The sequence below is a fragment of the Rhincodon typus genome, chromosome 4 (genome assembly GCF_021869965.1).
Source record: "Rhincodon typus isolate 14 chromosome 4, sRhiTyp1.1, whole genome shotgun sequence".
Taxonomy (NCBI): Eukaryota; Metazoa; Chordata; class Chondrichthyes; order Orectolobiformes; family Rhincodontidae; genus Rhincodon; species Rhincodon typus.
Window position 1 is genome coordinate 114,498,861 of NC_063335.1, and position 18,239 is coordinate 114,517,099.

Here is an 18,239-nt window from a genome sequence, read left to right on the forward strand (position 1 = left end):
TGTGGGTATTACTGGCTAGGCCAGCATTTATTGTCCTTTCCTTGTTGCCCTTGAGAAGGTAGTGGTGAGCTGCCTTCTTGACCTGCTGTAGTCCAAGTGCTGTAGGTTGGTCCACACTTGTTAGGGAGGGAATTCCAGGATTTTGACCCAGCAACAGTGAAAGAATGGCGATATATTTCCAAGTCGGTGATGAGAGGTGTTGAGGAAAACTTGCAAGTTGTGGTGTTCCCATGTATCTGCTGCCCTTTATCTTTATACAGGGAAGTGATTGTGGATTTGGAAGGTGCTGCCTTAGGAGCCGAAGTGAATTTCTGCAGTGCATCTTGTAGATGGTACACACTGCTGCTGCTGAGTGTTGGTGCTGGAGGGAATGGATGTGTTGCCAATCAAGTGGGCTGCTTTGGATGGTATCCAGCAACAATTTGACCTCACAGATGGACCCACGCATGGACCTCTGAGGTCTGTGCAGCGACAGGAAAAATGAGAGGATACGTAGGTGTCAAGCTTCTTGCATGTTGTTCCAGCTGCACCTGTCCAGGCGAATGGGTGGTATTTCATCAAACTCCTGACCAGTGTGGACAGGCTTTGGGAGTTACTGTAGGATTCCAAACCTCTGACCTGCTCTTCTAGACACAGTACCTATTTGATACTTAATGTGGTCCCAATATGAAGGTGACTTGGCTTCATACACAATGGGTGCCAGAAGGACGTCAGTCGTTCATCGATCCATTGGAAAGCTTCTGGCATTTTTCCAAACCTGTATCATATCTTTAAATTGAGATGACGAGAGAAGGTGAAATACTTTTCTAGAGCACTCTCTCGGATGAGACATTCAGTTCATGTTGACATTTGAGAAGGTGGTCTGTGTCTTGAAAAACATTAAGGTAGGTAAGTCCCTGGGCCTAATGGGATCTATCCTAGGATCCAGAGGGAGAGGTCGGGAAGAGATTGCTGGGGTCTTAACAGAGATCTTTGTATCTTCTTTATCCACAGGGAAGGTCCCAGAAGTCTGAAGAGTAGCCAATGTAGTTCCTTTGTTGAAGGAGGGCAACAGGGATAATCCAGGAAATTGGACTGGTGAGCCTTACATCAGTGGTGGAAATTGTTGGAGACGATTCTTAGGGACAGGATTTATTTGCATTTGGAAAAGAATGGACTTATTAGGAATAAACAGCATGGCTTTATTTGGGGGAGGTCTTGTCTCACAAGTGTGTTTTCTGAGGAAGTGATGAAAGTGATTGAGAATAGGGCTATGAATGTTGTTTACATGGACTTTACTAAATCATTTGACAAGGTCCCTTATGGTAAGCCGGTCCATAAGATTAAGTCACATAGGATCCACAGTGAGTTGGTAAGTTGCATACAAAATTGGCTTGGTCACAGAAGACAGAGGGTAGTTGTGGAGGTGTGTTTTTTGGACTAGAGGTCTATGAACAATGGTATTCTGCAAGGATCAGTGCTAGGACCTTTTAAGTTGGTGGAGTTGTAGATAGTGAGGAAGGTTGTCGAAGGATACAGCACAATAAAGATCAGTTGGAAAGTTGGGTAGATGGAGTTTCGTCCAGACAAGTTTGGGAGGTCAAATGTAAGAGCAAACTATACTATAAATGGCAGGACTCTGAGAAGCATTGACATACAGAGAGATCTTGGGGTGCAAGTCCATAGCTCCTTGAAAAGAAGCAGCATCAGTAGATCAGGTACTAAAGGTGATCGGCATGCTTGCCTTCATCTGTTGGGGCACTGGGTATAAAAGTTTACAAATCATGTTGTCTCTTAATAAAACATTAGCCATATTTGGAATATTGGGTGCAGTTCTGATTGCCACACATTAGGAAGGATGTGGAGGTTTTGGAGAGGGTACAGAAGAGGTTTATCAGGATGTTGCCTGATTGGAGTGTATTAGCTATGAGGTTGGACAAACTGGGATTATATTCACTAGAGTTGAAGGCTGAAGGGCGACCTGATAGAAGTATAGAAAATTATGACAGGCATGGATAGGGTGGATAGTCAGCATATTTTTCCTGGGGTGGAAATGACAGTTACTAGGGGGCATAGGTTTAAGGTGAGAGGGGAAAAGTTTAAAGGAGATGTGCAAAGTAAGTCCACACAAGGGAGGTAGGTGCCTGGAATGCACTGTCAGGGGAGGTGGTAGAAGCAAATATGATAGCAACGTTTGCGAGGCAGGGAAGAGGGATAGGAACCATAGGGTTAGTTTAGAATGGAATCATGGTCATTGCAAACATGGTGGGCCGAAGGGCCTGTTCTTGCACTGTACAGTTCTATGTTCATCTTCTCAAGGGCAAATAAGAATAGGCAATAAATACTGGTCCAGCCAGAGATCCCCACGTCACCTGAATGAATAGATATAAATTGAATTAGGAGCAGTTCAGAGAAGGTTCACTTGATTGTTATGTGGGATGGAGGCTTATGTGTAAAGGGTGGACAGACTGGACCTGTTTCTGCTGGAGTTCGTCACTAGAATGAAGTGGCACAGCTTGAAAATAAGGCGTCTCCTATTTCAGGCAGCAATGAGGAGAAATATCTTCTTTGACAGTTGAAAGAGTTTGGAACTTGCATCATCAGAGAGTGGCAGAGCTGGCATCATTGAATATTTTTCAGGTGGTGGTGATGATGAACAGATTTTTGACAGACAAGAGAGTCAAAGGTTATCTAGGTAGGCAGGAATGTGGAGCTGGGATCATAATCTTATTGAATAGCCAACCACACTTATTTTGTTTGCATGTACAAAAGCAGCAAATTGTGTTGAATCTTTATAGGGCTGTGGTGAGGGCACTGTATCCAGTTCTGATCACCACAATTTGGGAAGGATGTGAGGCCCTTTGAGAGGATGGAGAGGTAATTTACCAAAATAGTTCTAGGGATGAAGATTTTGGATATGAGGTTGAATTGGAGAAGTTAGGATTTATTCTTCTTGCAGCAAAGGAGATTGAGGAGAGATTTGATTGAGGTATGCAAGATTATGATGAACTGGATAAGATGGACCAAAGAAAGCTGTTCCTGTTACAAGTAAAATAGCTGAAATCACTGTCTCTTGGTCAAAATCCTGGAACTCCCTCCTGTAGTGATTGTAATGAGGTCAGTCAGGTGGACCTCCTAGATTATGAGTTTGCTAGTTGGGGCTGTTAATCTGGTCTCACCAGGTCCAAAAAGGTTTCAGTTCTAGTTGTGACAGCCCTTTGATTTTCCCCATCACTACCAGCTGTTTCAGTTTTGCCAGGACTGGATCTTTGTGTCCAAAATCTGATATTGTCAGCTGTGAATGGAAGCGTGCCCAGAATATTTAAAACCATTTTGGGCTGTTCCAGTGGCGGCACCACTGGTGGTGAATCTGCCAGCAGGAGGCGGCTCAATGCATCCGCATTTGCTACTTAGCCTCCCAGATGGTGTTCCAACTTGTAATTGTACTCACTTATTATTAGAGTTCACCACTGAATTTGGCCTGAAGCTACGGGAGGCGCTGCCTTGTCCTTCTCAAGTAGACCTAGCTGGGGTTTTCGGTCCGTTATTATTACAGATTTACGTCCATAAATTTATTGGTGGAATTTCCTGTCTCCAAATTTGTCCGCCAAACCTCCCATCTCTATCTGGGTGTATATTTGCTCTGCATTATCCAAAATCCTGGATGCATACGCTATTGGACATTCCTCCCCATCGGGCATCTATAAGCTAATTTTCCCCCGATGCTGTACAGGGAGGCATCGCATGTCAATACTAGATCTCGTTTGGCACCATGGTGTGCCAACACCTCAGAGAATGATAGCTGTTTCTTCGCTTCCCTGAAAGCTATGGCTTGGCTATGCGATCATTTCCAAGGCTGACCCATTTTTAAGAGTTGCTGCAAAGGTGCTGGGATGGAAGCCAAGTTATGTATAAACTTTTTGTAATACTTCACCAGCCAAAGGAAAGACCTAAGCTCCGGGATAGATGTGGGAGCCAGGGCACCTTTTGATCCTCCTCATTTTGTCTTCCAACGGTGTTACCCGGTCTTGTCGATTCTGTAGCCCAACTAGTTCACTTGGGGTGCCTGCAACATACATTTTTCCCTTCTAAGGTGTACGCCTACCTGGGAGAAACATCTAAGAACTATGTCCAATTTCTTTAAGTGCTCCTCACTGGTCTTCCCTGTTATTAGTACATCATCTAGATAAATGGCAACCTGTGGTAGACTTTGTAAAATGTTCTCTATTGTCTACTGAAAAATTGTACTTGCTGGTGATACCCAAATGGCAGTCTCAATATATTGGTACAAACCCTTATGGGTATTACTTGTAGCATACTTCTGGGAATCCTCATCTAACCGCTGTTGCAAGTATGCGTGGCTCATGTCCAGCTTCGTGAAGGATGGCCCCGCTGAGGGAATGGGTATTTATCCAGCTATGAAAAGTGGTTTACCGCTTTCTTAAAACTCCACACAAAGGCAAACTGACCCATCGGGCTTCACATTCAATACGACCGCAACTGGTTTGATGATTCCTTCACTTTGCAGCCTTCTGATTTCAGCCTCTACTTTTGCCCATGAGGCAAATGGAACTGAGCAAAGCTTGCAGAATCGTGGAATCACTTCTGGTCAACGTGCAAGATGGCCTTAGGTCCTGTGATAGTCCCTAGACCTTTCTGAAAAACGTCTGGCTATTTACGACTTCACCAAGAGAGCCATTTTCTAAACAAAGTGCTGAGCCAATCTAGGTGAATCTTTCTCAACTAATTTTGCCCCATCAAGCTTGGTCCTGAGCCTTTTACTACAATTAGTGGTAACTGAACCAGCTGCTTCTCACATGACACCAGTACTGAAGTTGTACCGTTAAGCTGTATAGGTTCTCTGTCTAGCTGAGATCTTGTGTAAATTTAAGGATTGGAGCCTGGAGTGAATTTTGTTAAAAGATTGGTTCTGTGAATACTGAAACAGCCACACCAGTATCAACCTACACTAGAACTGGATCACCATTTACCCAGACATTTATTTTGATTATTTCTGGTTTTGGATATTGCTAAGCAATTTAACTGTTGCAAGCCAGATGTAGGTGAGCTTTCCAGGGTGTGCAATCTCCTGAATACAGGCCTATGAGTTCTCTTACTCAATTCAGGCCTAGTGGGATTCTTTTCCTGTCTTGGGTCTGCATACTGGCAGCAATTACAATGACTTGCTGTTCTGGATCCTGAAGAGGCTTGGCTTTGACTTGGGGTTTGACTGTGGGCTGACCTAGAGTCCCTCTGTTCAGTATAAGTCCTGAGTGAGGCCCTATAATTGCCTTCACTCAAGTCGTGTTACCTAAGCTCAACTGGAATGGCAAGGGTGTCCACTTCCATCAGAATACCCTGCTACTGATATGCTCCACTTGCTGCATTTTCCAATGATAAAGCCATTTGTAATGCCTGTTTGAAGTCCAGTTGGGTTTCAGATAGTAGGTGCTTTTGCATGGTTACATAATTAATGCCACTCTAATCGCCACTGAAATAACCCCACAGGGTGGTGTCCCATCATCAAGTTACCCTTTATTTACACGTGGGGAGTCTTTGACATAAATCCAGATTCCTCAGAGCCAGCTCTCAGGGAACAGAACCTCTGATATTTCTGTTTGTAGAACATAGAACAGTACAGCACAGTACAGGCCCTTCGGCCCATGATGTTGTGCTGACCTATTATCCTACTAAGATCAAACTACCCTGTATACCATACATTTTACTATCCTCTATGTGCTTATCCAAGAGTCGCTTAAAAGTTTCTAAAGTATCTGACTCCACTACCATTGCCGGTACACCCACCACTCTGTGTAAGGAACCTACCTCTGACATCTCCCCCATACCTTCCCCCAATCACCTTAAAATTATGCCCCCTTGTAATAGTCATTTCTGCCCTGGGAAAAAGTCTGTGACTATCCACTCTATTTATGCCTCTCATCATCTTGTACATCTCTATCAAGTCACCTCTCATCCTTCTTCGCTCCAAGGAAAAAAGCCCTAGCTCCCTCAACCTTTCCTCATAAGACCTGCCCTCCAGTCCAGGGAGCATCCTTGTAAATCTCGTCTGCACCCACTCTAAAGCTTCCACATCTTTCCTATAATGAGGTGACCAGAACTGAATGCAATATTCCAAGTGTGGTCAAACCAGAGTTTTAGAGATGCAGCATAACCTCACGGCTCTTAAACTCAATTCCCCTGCCAATGAAAGCCAACACACCATATGCCTTCTTAACAACCCTATTAACTCAGGTAGCAACTTTGAGGGATCTATGGATGTGGACCCCAAGATCCCTCTGTTCCTCCACACTGCTGAGAATCCTGCCATTAGCCCTGTATTCTGCATTCAAATTCGACCTTTCAAAATGAATCACTTCACACGTTTCTGGTTGAATTCCATCTGCCACTTCATTCCTCAGCCCTGCTTCCTGTCAATGTCCCGTTGCAACATACAACAGCCTCCACACTGTCCACAACTCCACCAACCTTCGTGTCATTGGCAAACTTACTAACCCACCCTTCCACTTCCTCATCCAAGTCATTTATAAAGATCACAAAGGGTAGAGGTCCCAGAACAGATCCTGCGGAACACCACTGGTCACCGAGCTCCAGGCTGAATACTTTCCATCTACTATCACCCTCTGTCTTCTATTGGACAGCCCGTTTTGTGTCCAGACAGCTAAATTTCCCTGGATCCCATGCTTCCTTACTTTCTGAATGAGCCTACCATGTGGAACCTTATCAAATGCCTTGCTAAAATCCATATACACCACATCCACTGCTCTACCTTCATCGATGTGTTTTGTCACAACCTCAAAGAATTCCCTAAGGCTTGTGAGGCATGACTTGCCCCTCACAAAGTCATGCTGACTATTTCTAATCAAACTGTGCTTTTCCAAATAATTATCAACACTATCTGTCAGAATCTTCTCCAATAATTTGCCCACCACAGAAGTAAAACTGACCGGTCTGTAATTTCCAGAATTATCCCTATCCCTTTCTTGAACAAGGAAATAACATTTGCTACCCTCCAATCTTCTGGTACTACTCCAGCGGACAGTGAGGACGCAAAGATCATTGCCAAAGGTGCAGCAATCTCTTCCCTCGCTTCCCGTAGTAACCTTGGATATATCCTGTCTGGCCCAGAGGACTTATCTATCCTCATGTTTTTCAAACTTTCTAGCACATCCTCCTTCCTAACATCAACCTGTTCGAGCATATCTGCCTGTTTCATGCTATCCTCACAAAGGTCAAGGTCCCTCTCACTGGTGAGTATTGAAGCAAAGTATTCATTAAGGACCTCCCCTACCTCCTCTGACTCCGCACACAAGTTCCCTGCACTATCCCTGATTAGCCCTACCCTCACTCTGGCCATCCTCTTGGTTCCTCACGTAAGTATAGAAAGCCTTGGGGTTTTCCTTGATCGTACCTGCCAAGGTTTTCTCATACCCCCTTCTAGCTCTCTTAAGTCTGTTCTTCAGTTCCTTCCTGGCTGCCTTGTAGACCTCTAGAGCCCTGTCCAATCCTTGCTTCCTCAACCTTAAGTAAGCTTCTTTCTTCCTCTTGACTAGATGTTCCACATGTCTTGTCATCCAAGGTTCCTTCACCTTACCATCCTTTCCTTGCCTCAGTGGGACAAACCCACCCAGTACCTGTAGCAGCTGCTCCCTAAACAACCTCCACATTTCTGTCGTGCAGGGGTACCTGTGAACCAGCGGTCCCTGATCGGTCCAGATTAATAGCCCAATCAGGGAACTCCTCTGAGGTCTGCCTGGCTGATCTTGTTCCGATCACTATACCTCCCTAACAATATTGTGAGTCTACCTTCACCGTATAGACAGCAGCAGTTCAAAAAAGCAGCCACTTTCATAAATATCCACAACCTCTACAACTGATGCTCAGTAGCAGCAGTGTTTACCATCTACAAGATATACTGCAGAAATTCACCAAGGCTCCATCAACAGCACCTTCCAAATCCATGACCACTTACAGGTAGAGGAGCAAAGTACCGCAGAGAGTATGATCAGCTCTCCCTTAATATCACTTTTCACTCCACCAGTCTCTGCATTCAAAGGATCATTTTCCACCATTTCGGGCAACTGCAGTAGAACACCACCACTAAATACATCTTTCCCTCCGTCCCCATCTACACTTCTCAGGGATCATTCCCTCCAGGTCACATTAGTCCTTTCTTCGACCACCAACACTATCCCTCCTTCCCATGGCACGTTCCCACGTAACCATAGAAGGTGCTGCATTTGCCCCTTCACCTCCTCCCTGCTCACCATCCAAAGGTCTGTACAGCATTTCACCTGTATCTCCTCCAATCTTCTGTATTGTATTTGCTGCACCCAATGTGGCCTACTCCTCATTGCAGAAACTAAATGCAGACTAAGTAACTGCTTTGCAGAACACCTGTGGTCTGTATGCAAGCAGGACCCCAACCTTCCTGGAACCAGTTATTTTAACATAATGTCTCGCTCGCACACTTGCTTGTTTATCCTTGGCATGAATCTGTGGAATGCGGAGTGATGTTGTGCTGAACTTTAAGCCTAAACCTAAGGTCTATCTAATCTCCACCCTTACCTCATACAATCATCCATATGCCTATCTAATAGCCACTTAAATGCCCCTAATGAGGTCGACTCCACTACCCTCTCTGGCAATGCATTTCATGCCCCTACCATTCTCTGAGTAAAGAACCTACCTCTGACGTCTCCCCTATATCTACCTCCACTCACTCTAAAACTATGCCCCCTCGTAATAGCTACCTCCACCCTAGGAAAAAGTCTGGCTGTCCACTCTATCTATACCTCTGATCATTTTGTACACCTCTATCAAGTCACCTCTCATCCTTCATCATTCTAAAGAGAAAAGTCATAGGTCTCTCCACTTTCCTCGTAAGACCTTCCCTCCATTCCAGAAAAATTGCATTTTATACCATAATTTGTTCCAAAATGTTCCAGGATGTTATAAAATGCTTCCCAGCCAATTAAGCAAGGGTATGAAAGAATATTGGCCCCAAGAAACGAGGGTTTGGGGAAGGGATGGTGCTAGGACAAGGCAACTCCTTTGACCTTCTTTAACAAAGCATTAATTATCTCCATCAGATAGAACAGACTAGTGAACCTGTGGAATTCTTCCAAAGGGCTATAGAAGCCAGAACAATAAGTATATTCAAGACTGAGACAGGCAGATTTTTAAACAGTGAAGGAATCAAAGACTATGTGGAAAAGGCAGCAAAGGACAATTAGCAGATCAGCCATGATTTCTTTGAATGGCATAGGAAATTCAGGCTGAATGGCTTTCCGCTCATGCATCTGATGAGGTCTGGGTAAGTTCATTTCAGGAAAAGACAAGTCCTGCTGCAGTTGTATCAAGCTTTGGTGAGACCTCAGCTGGAGTGTCGTGTACAGTATAAATCTCCTAAGGAAAGATATATGCTGTAGAGGAAGATTCACCAGACAAATCTGAGGTAGCAGGTTTGTCTTATTAGGTGGGATTGAGGAAACTGGATCTGTATTCTCTGTTGAGTTTGAAGAATAGAATGGAATGGACTGGGGCATGGAATGGGGAATGGAATGGAACAGATCAGAATGGAATGGAATGGATTGAGGAATACAATGGGGAATGGAATGGAAAAGAATGGGGAACGGGAAATGGAATGGAATAGAAAGGGGAATGCAATCAAATGAAAGGTAATGGAATAGAATGGGAATGGAATTAAGTTGAATGTAATGAAGAATAGAATGGGGATTGGAATGGGAATGGGAATGGAATGGGGAAAGGAATGGAATTTTGAATGGAATGGAATGGGGAATGGAATAGGGAATTGAATTGAATGGAATGTAGTGGGGAATGGAATGTGAATGGAATGAGGCATAGAATGGGGAATGGATTGGAATGGGGAATGGAATAGGGAATTCAATTGAATAGAATGGCATGGGGAATGGAATGGAATGGGGATTGGATTGGAATGGAATGGGGAATGGGAATAAATGGAATGGAATGTGAATGGAATGAGACAGTGAGGACGCAAAGATCATCGCCAAAGGTGCAGTAATCTCTTCCCTCACTTCCCATAGTAACCTTGGGTATATCCCATCTGGCACAGGGGACTTATCTATCCTCATGTTTTTCAAATTTTCTAGCACTGGGAAATGGAATTAAATTGAATGGAATTGGGAAAGGAAAGGAATGGGGAATGGAATGGAATGCATTATTAATAGAATTGAATGGAATTGAATGGAGAATGGAATTAAATTGAATAGAATGGAGAATGGAATAGAATGAAATAGAATGGGGATTGAAATGGAATAAAATGGAATGGACTGGTGAATGGCAATTGAAGTCAAATATAAAGTAATGGGAAATGGAATGGAATGGAATTGAGAATGGGGGTTGAAATGGAATAAAATAGAATGGAATTGAATAGTGAATGGGGATTGGAGTGGAATAGAATGGAATGGAAAAAAATGGGGAATGGAATAGGAAATGGGAATTGAATGAGAAGTGGAATGGACTTTACTCGAATGAGTGCTGTGAAAAGTTTGTAATGACGCTGTTTTGGTGCTATCTTAACACTGGGTTTCTAGGTACAGGTACTTTATATGTTTGTTACAGAATTGAGAGAGTTTTAAAAAGTTTGGCTTGGGAATATAAAGTTTTAAAATGTGCTTGACTTACTCAAAGTCCAGAATAGGAACAAAGTATGTTTAAAAGGTACTCAAATAATAGTCCTTTTCACTGAGTCAGTGCCTGCTGGGCTTCATGAGGCCTTGCTGCCTCCACGCACTGGCCTCCAACCCAGACCCGCTTCCGCAACTCGCCTCCAGGACTAATCTCTCAGGCAGGCCCGGACTTGGACTGCCTCCCAATCTGGGCTCTGGCCCGCGACTCTCCTCCAGGACTCGCCTCCCACGGAACACGGTCTCTGATCCCGCACTGGGCTGGACTCAGACTTCCCTCCGTTCTCTATTCCCTCCTGTTAAGTTTAAGGAGTCAAAGGTTGTTAGGGGAAAGGGAGATAAACTGCAGAAGAGAGAAAAAAAAGCAAATTGAAAAGGAATTGGCAAGGTGGAGGAGCTCGGGCTGGAGCATTCTGAAAGGTGATCTCATTAAAACTTCTTTAAAAATTGTTCTTGGACTCAAAAGAGTGTGTCCCCATGCTGTTTCTCCAGCATGGGTATCTAGAACCAGAGGACATAATCTCAGAATAAGGAGCAGGCCATTTAGGACTGAGATTTAGAGTAATTTCTTCACCCAGAGGAGGTTGATTCTTTGGAATTCTCTACCCCAGAAGCAGTGGAAGATCAATCACTGAGCAGGTTGAAGACAGAAATCGATGGATTTCTGGAGACTAATGACAATAAGAGATATGGAGATAATGTGGGAAAGTAGCATTGAGGAGATCAGCTATGATGCAGAATGGCAGGGTAGGATCGGTAGGCTGAATGGCCTACACCTTATGTTCCTTTACCCTCTGGGAGATTCCAATGTAATAGTGGGCATCAACTATGAGGCTGATCTGGGAAAAATAAATAGGAATAGACAGAGACTATTTGGGTCTTGCTACTACCCTGAGCTTTGAGTAACAACATTTTCTTTCAGAACAAATGAATGCTGCACACTGTCCTGGCAACATCCAAGACCAGGGAATCATCACCAGACAAAATTCTCTGAACAGTATTCTCAATGCACAGAGCTACCACTCACTGACTATGTTACTGATCACTCCCTGGTATGCAGCAAAGCTAGAATGCAACTAAGAATTTTAGCATTCAAAACAAAAATAGCATCCTTACATCAATGTCATACTGCCTGCCCAGGTAAAAACCAACAGTTGCAGAAGTGAAATGGAACATACTTTGAGACACCATCTACTACACAGCGTTCTCAACATATGAAAAGCAGTGGTGAAATACTCATTCTTACCTTTACCATACCTGCATCCTTCTTCCCCCTTTCCTGACATCTCTGTTTCCATTTCCAGAGATAGGCTGGCCACCAATATGCACTACAAACCCAATCTATTCCCTCAGTTACCTGAACTATACATCTGGATGCATAACGGCATGGTATGCCAACTGCTCATCCCAAAACCGAAAGACACTACAGAGAGTTGTGAACTCAACCCAGTCCACCACACAAACCATCTATTGACTTAATCTACACTTTCTGCTGCATCAGGAAAGCAACCAAAATAATCAAAGATCCCTCCCACCCCAGTTATACTCTCTTCGACCCTCTTCCATCAGACAGCAGATATAAAAGTTTGAATATACGCATGAACAGATTTAAGGACAGCTTTTTCCCTGCTGTTACCAGAGTTTTGAATGGATCTCTTTAATGATGATGTTAAACTCTCACTGCATTTTCTTGGCAGTTGTAACACTATATCTTGCACTCTGTCCTGTTGCCCTGATGCACTTGCCTGTAAAGCACACATGACAACACTTTTCACTGTACCTCAGTACACGTATCAGTAATAGATCAAATCCTCACACCCTCCTTCCTGTAAAGACTCCATTTCATTCTCCCAGTTTCTCCATATATGTCACATCTGTTCCGATGATGCCAGCTTCTACAAGGGGCCTCCAAAAGTTCACCTTCTTCTTCAACCAAAGATTCCCCACCACCGTTGTTGACAGTGACCCCAGCTATGTCTGACCCATCTCCCTCACCCTTTCTGTTCCCTCCCACAAAACCAATAGAGTCACCATGGCCCTCATTTACCATCCCAACAGTATCCACATCCAAATGGTCGTTAGCTGCCATTTCCACCACCTCCACCACAAGGATCACCACATTCCACCACCATCACATATTCACCTCCCATCCCATGTCAGCCTTCTACAGGGACCATTCTGTCTGGGACACCATGGTCCTCTCCTCCTCCACTCCGAACACCTGCACCCCCCCAGCCCCATGGGACTTTCCAATACAATTGCAGAAGGTGCAACAACTACCTGTTTACTTCCTCCCTTGTCAGTATTCAAGGGCCAACACACAGCTTCCACATGAAACAATGGTTTACCTGCACTTCATTCAATGTAGTCTGTTACACTCGCTGCTCACAATGTGGTCTCCTCTACATTGGGGAAATGAAATGGAGACTGGGCAACTACTTTGCAAAACACTTATATTTTGTCAGCAATAATAACTCTGAGCTTCTGGTTGCCTGCCACTTCAACACACCGCTGTGTTCCCTGGCCAACATTTCTGTCTCCAGCTTGCTGCAGTACTCCAGCAAAGCTCAGTGCAAGCTGGAAGAACAGCAGCTCATTTTCTATTTGGGGATCCCTGCCAACTTCAGGTCTTAACATAGAGTTCAATAACTTTAGGGCCTGAGCACCTTCTCCCATGTCCTTATCACAAATCCCACACACCAAGCTTTCACATCATATTGCCTGCTACTACAACTAAACCATTGTCAGCTACTAATGGTCACTATTAGCAGCTCTTGATTCTTCCAGGCAGACCATTATCCAATTTTGTCTGCCCAACTGCTGCTCTCTCTTTCACTTCACTCCTCCCCATCCCATCTTCAGCATATATTACAATCTTTTCCTACCTACAATTAGTTCTGAAGAAGGATTGCTGAGCCCAAAATGTTATCTCTGCTTTCTCTCCACAGATGTGGCAGTTTCAGTTTTTGTTTTTATTGTTGGTAAAATACTGGTTAACAGCGAATGTCACTGCAATGGAGCCTATCATTGAAGTCAATTGATCTGTTGTCATTAATCACAAGAGAGATTTGAGAAGAAAAACTCTCAGTGCACTAACAGTTGCTTAAAGTAAAGGCAAACAGACTGGTAGGTGCTGCACCAATGTCTACTAATTACAGCTCCATCAGAATATACAGATATCTTTTGACACAGGAGTATTCCAGGTCAGATCTCGTCAAGGTCTAGACTACTTTTTTTTTAAAATTCACTCTCGGATGTGGGCATTGCTGGTTGGCCAGCATTTATTACCCATCCATAGTTGCCCTTGAGAAAATAGTGGTGAACCACCTTCTTGAACTGCTGCAATCCATGTGCTGCAGGTAGACCCACAATGTCCTTAGAGAAGAAATTCCAGGATTCCGACTTGGTGATAGTGAAGGAACAGCAATATATTTCCAAGTCAGGATGGTAAGTGGCTTGGAGGGGAACTTGCATGTGGCGGTGCTCCCATGTATCTGCTGCCTTTGTCCTTCCAGGTGGAAGTGGTCTTGGAGTTGAAAGGAGCTATCTAAGGATCTTTAGTGAATTTCTGCAATGCATCTTGTAGATGGTACATACTGTTGCTACTTGGTGGTGGAGGGAGTGAATGCTTGTGGATTTGGTGCCAATGAAGTGGGCTGCTTTGTTGAGCTTTTTGAGTGTTGTTGGAGTTGCAATCATCTAGACAGGTGGAGAGTATTCTATCTCACTCCTGACTTGTACCTTGTAGATAGGCTTTGGGGAGTCAGGTGATGAGTTACTCTGCAGTATTCCTAGCCTCTGATCTGCTCTTGTAGTCACTGAATTTATGTGGTGAGTCTGGTTGGGCTACTTGTCAGTGGTAACCCTAAGGATGTTGATAGTAGGGAATCAGTAGTTGGTAATGCTATTGAATGTCAAGATGTGGTGATTACATTATCTCTATTGTAGATGGTCATTGCCTGATATTTGTGTGTCACAAATGTTACTTGCCACTTATCAACCCAAACTTGAATATTGTCTAGATCTTGTTGCATTTGAACATGGACTGTTTTAGTACCTGATGAGTTGCAAATGGTGCTGAACGTTGTTGATGGAGGGAAGATCATTGATGAAGCAGCTGAAGATGATTGAGCCTAGGACATTACCCTGAGGAACTCCTGCAGAGATGTCCTGCAGGTGAGATGCCTGACCCTCAACAAACACAATTGTCTTCCTATGTGCCAGGTATGACTCCAACCACTGGAGAGTTTTCTGCTTGATTCCCATTGATTATGGTTTTTCTAAGGCTCCTTGATGCCACACTCAGGCAAATGCAACCTTGATGTGAAGAGCTGTCAATCTCACTGCACCTCTGGAATTCAACTCTTTTGTCCATGTTTGAACCAGGGTTGTACTGTGGTCAGGAGCTGAGTGGCCCTGGTGGATCCTAAACTAGGCATTACTGAGCAGGTTATTGCTGAGCAGGTGTTGCTTGGTATCATTGTTCATGACACCTTCCATCACTTTACTAATGATTGAAACTGATAGGATGGTAATTGGTTGGGTTGGATTTGTCCTACTTTTTGTGTACAGGACATACTTGGGCAATTTTCCATTTTTGTTGGGTAGATGCCAGTGTTGTAAGTGTAATGGAACAGCTTGGCTAGGGGAGTGGCAAGTTCTGGAGGACAAGTCTTCAGTACTATTGCTGGAATATTGATACTGTAGAGGCTATGAGCCCTGACATATGCCTTCAACCATTTCTTGATATCACATGGAGTGATCAAATTGGCTGAAAATTGGTACCTGTAATGCTGGGGGCCACTGGTGGAGGCCAAGATGGATCATCCACTTGGCACTTCTGTCTGAAGATTACAGCGATGCTTCTGCCTTATGTTTTGCACTGATGTGTTGGGTTCTTCTATCATTGAGGATGAGGATATTTGTGGAGCCTCTTTCTTGAGTGAATTGTTTAATTGTCCACCACCATTCATGACTGGAGATGGCTGGACTACAAAGTTCAAATTTGCTCCATTGATCAGGTTGGGATCACTAAGCTCGGTCTGTCACTTGCTGCTTATGTTGTTTGGCATGCATGTGGTCCTGTTTGGTAGCTTCACCAGGTTGATACCTCATTTTTAGGTATACCTGGTGCTACTCCTGGCATGCATTTCTGCACTTTCCTTTGAACCAGGGTTGATCCCCTGGCTTGATAGTAATGATTGAGTGGGGGATATATGGACCATGATGTTGCAAATTGTGTTGGGTACAGTTCTGCTGCTGATGGCCCACAGTGCCTCATGGATGCCCAGTCTTGAGTTGTTAGATCTGTTTGAAGTTTGTCCTATTTATCAGTGACAGTTCCACACATCACGTAAGATGGTATTTGCAATGTGAAGGTGGGACTTCATCTCCACAAGAACTGTGTGGTGGTTGATCTTACCAATACTGCTATGGACAGATGCATCTGCAGCTGGAAGATTGGTAAGGATGAGGCCAAGTCTGTTTTTCCCTCTTGTTCGTTCCCTCACCATCCTGTGATGAAGGCTTCCTCAATGATTATTACAGCTGCATGCTTGCTTTCAATGACTTATCAACATCTGGGGCATACATGAAGAGATCATCTCCTGTGAGGAATGTGCTATCCGTAGGATACTTGTCTGCCAATTCTTTTATTTTTGTTTGTGAAATTTTAAATGCTCTTCTGCTGCCTCACATGCTTCTGCAAATCTCTCTACAACTATAGACACATAAGCCAACATTGAAGATTCATCTTTCTGCTTTAAGAATGTTAATCAATTTTGATAGCCCTGTTATCTCATGGCCATAGATTAATTTAAATGGACTAAATCCAACAGATTCATTGAGGGAATGTCTGGTAGCAAATAATGAGAAATCTAAGTCTTTTTTTCCAAACCTGTGGGTATTCATGACAACAGACTTTATTTGTACTCTTAACAGTCTGATGGTATCTCTCCAAAGCTCCCTCTATTTTTCTGATTATCTGCAATTGACTTCAATTGTTTGACAACCAGCCTATTGATTATATTCATTTAAAACTTATACATAAATTTAGAACCTTGGTCAGATTTAATTTCAATTTGTAGACCATAAGACATAAGAGCAGAAATTAAGCCATTCAGCCCGTTGAGTCTTCTCTGCCATTCAATCATGGCTGATAAGTTTCTCAATCCCATTCTCCCACCTTCTCCCTGTATTATTTGATCCCCTTGACAATCAAGAACCCATCTATTTCTGTCTTAAATATGTGCAATGACCTGACCTCCACAACCTTCTGTGGCAGTGAATTCCATTGATTCACCACTCTCTGGCTGAAGACATTTCTCCTTATCTCCATTCTAAAGGGTCTTTCCTTTACTGTAAGGCTGTGCCCTAGGGTTCTAGTCTCTACCGGTTAATGGAAACATCTTCCCAACATCCATTCTATCCACGGCTTTCAGTATTCTGTAAATTTAAATTACATCCACCCTCATCCTTCTAAATTCCATCGAGTACAGACCCAGAATCCTCAAACATTCCTCATATGTTAAGCCTTTCATTCCTGGGATCATTCTCATGAACCTCCTCTGAGCCCACTCCAGGGTCAGTACATCCTTCCTGAGATATGGAACCTAAAAATCGCTCACAATATTCTAAATGTGATCGGACCAGAGCCTTATAAAGCCTCAGAAGTACATCCCTGCTTTTATATTCAAGTCCTCTTGAAAGAAATGCCAACGTTGCATTTGCCTTCCTAACTACCGACTCAACCTGCAAGTTTACCTTGAGAGAATCCTGGACTAGGACTCCCAAGTCCATTTGCACTTCAGATTTCTGAATTTTTTCCCCATTTATAAAATAGTTAATGCCTCTATTCTTCCTGCCAAAGTGCATGACCTCACACTTTTCTATGTTGTATTCCATTTGCCACTTCTTTGCCCACTCTCCTAACCAGTTGAAATCCTTCTGCAGCCTCCCCACCTCCTCAATAATACCTGTCCCTCCACCTATCTTTGTATCATCTGCAATCTTAGCCTGAATGCCCTCAGTTCCTTCATCTAGAGCATTAATGTATAAAGTGAAAAGTTGTGGTCCCAACACTGATCCTTGCGCAACTCCACTAGTCACCAACTGCCATCCTGAGAAGGATCCTTTTATCCTCACTCTCTGCTTTCTGCCAGACAGCCAAATTCCTATCCATGCTAGTACCTTGCCTCTAACACGGTGGGCTCTGATCTTACTCAGCAGCCTCCTGTGTGGCACCTTTTCAAAGTCCTTCTGTAACTCCAAGTATACAATATCCATTGGTTCTCCTTGGTCTAATCTGCTCATTACATCCTCAAAGAATTCTAACAGATTTGTCAGGCATGACCTCCCCTTGATGAAACCATGCTGGCTTTGCCCTATTTTACCATGCACTTCCAAGTATTCGGAAATCTCAGCCTTAACAATGGACTCCAAAACCTTACCAACATCCGAGGTCAGACTAATTGGCTGGTAATTTCCTGTCTTTTGCCACACTCCCTTCTTAAACAGGGGGATTACATTAGTGATTTTTCCAGTCCCCTGGGACCCTTCCTAACTCCAATGATT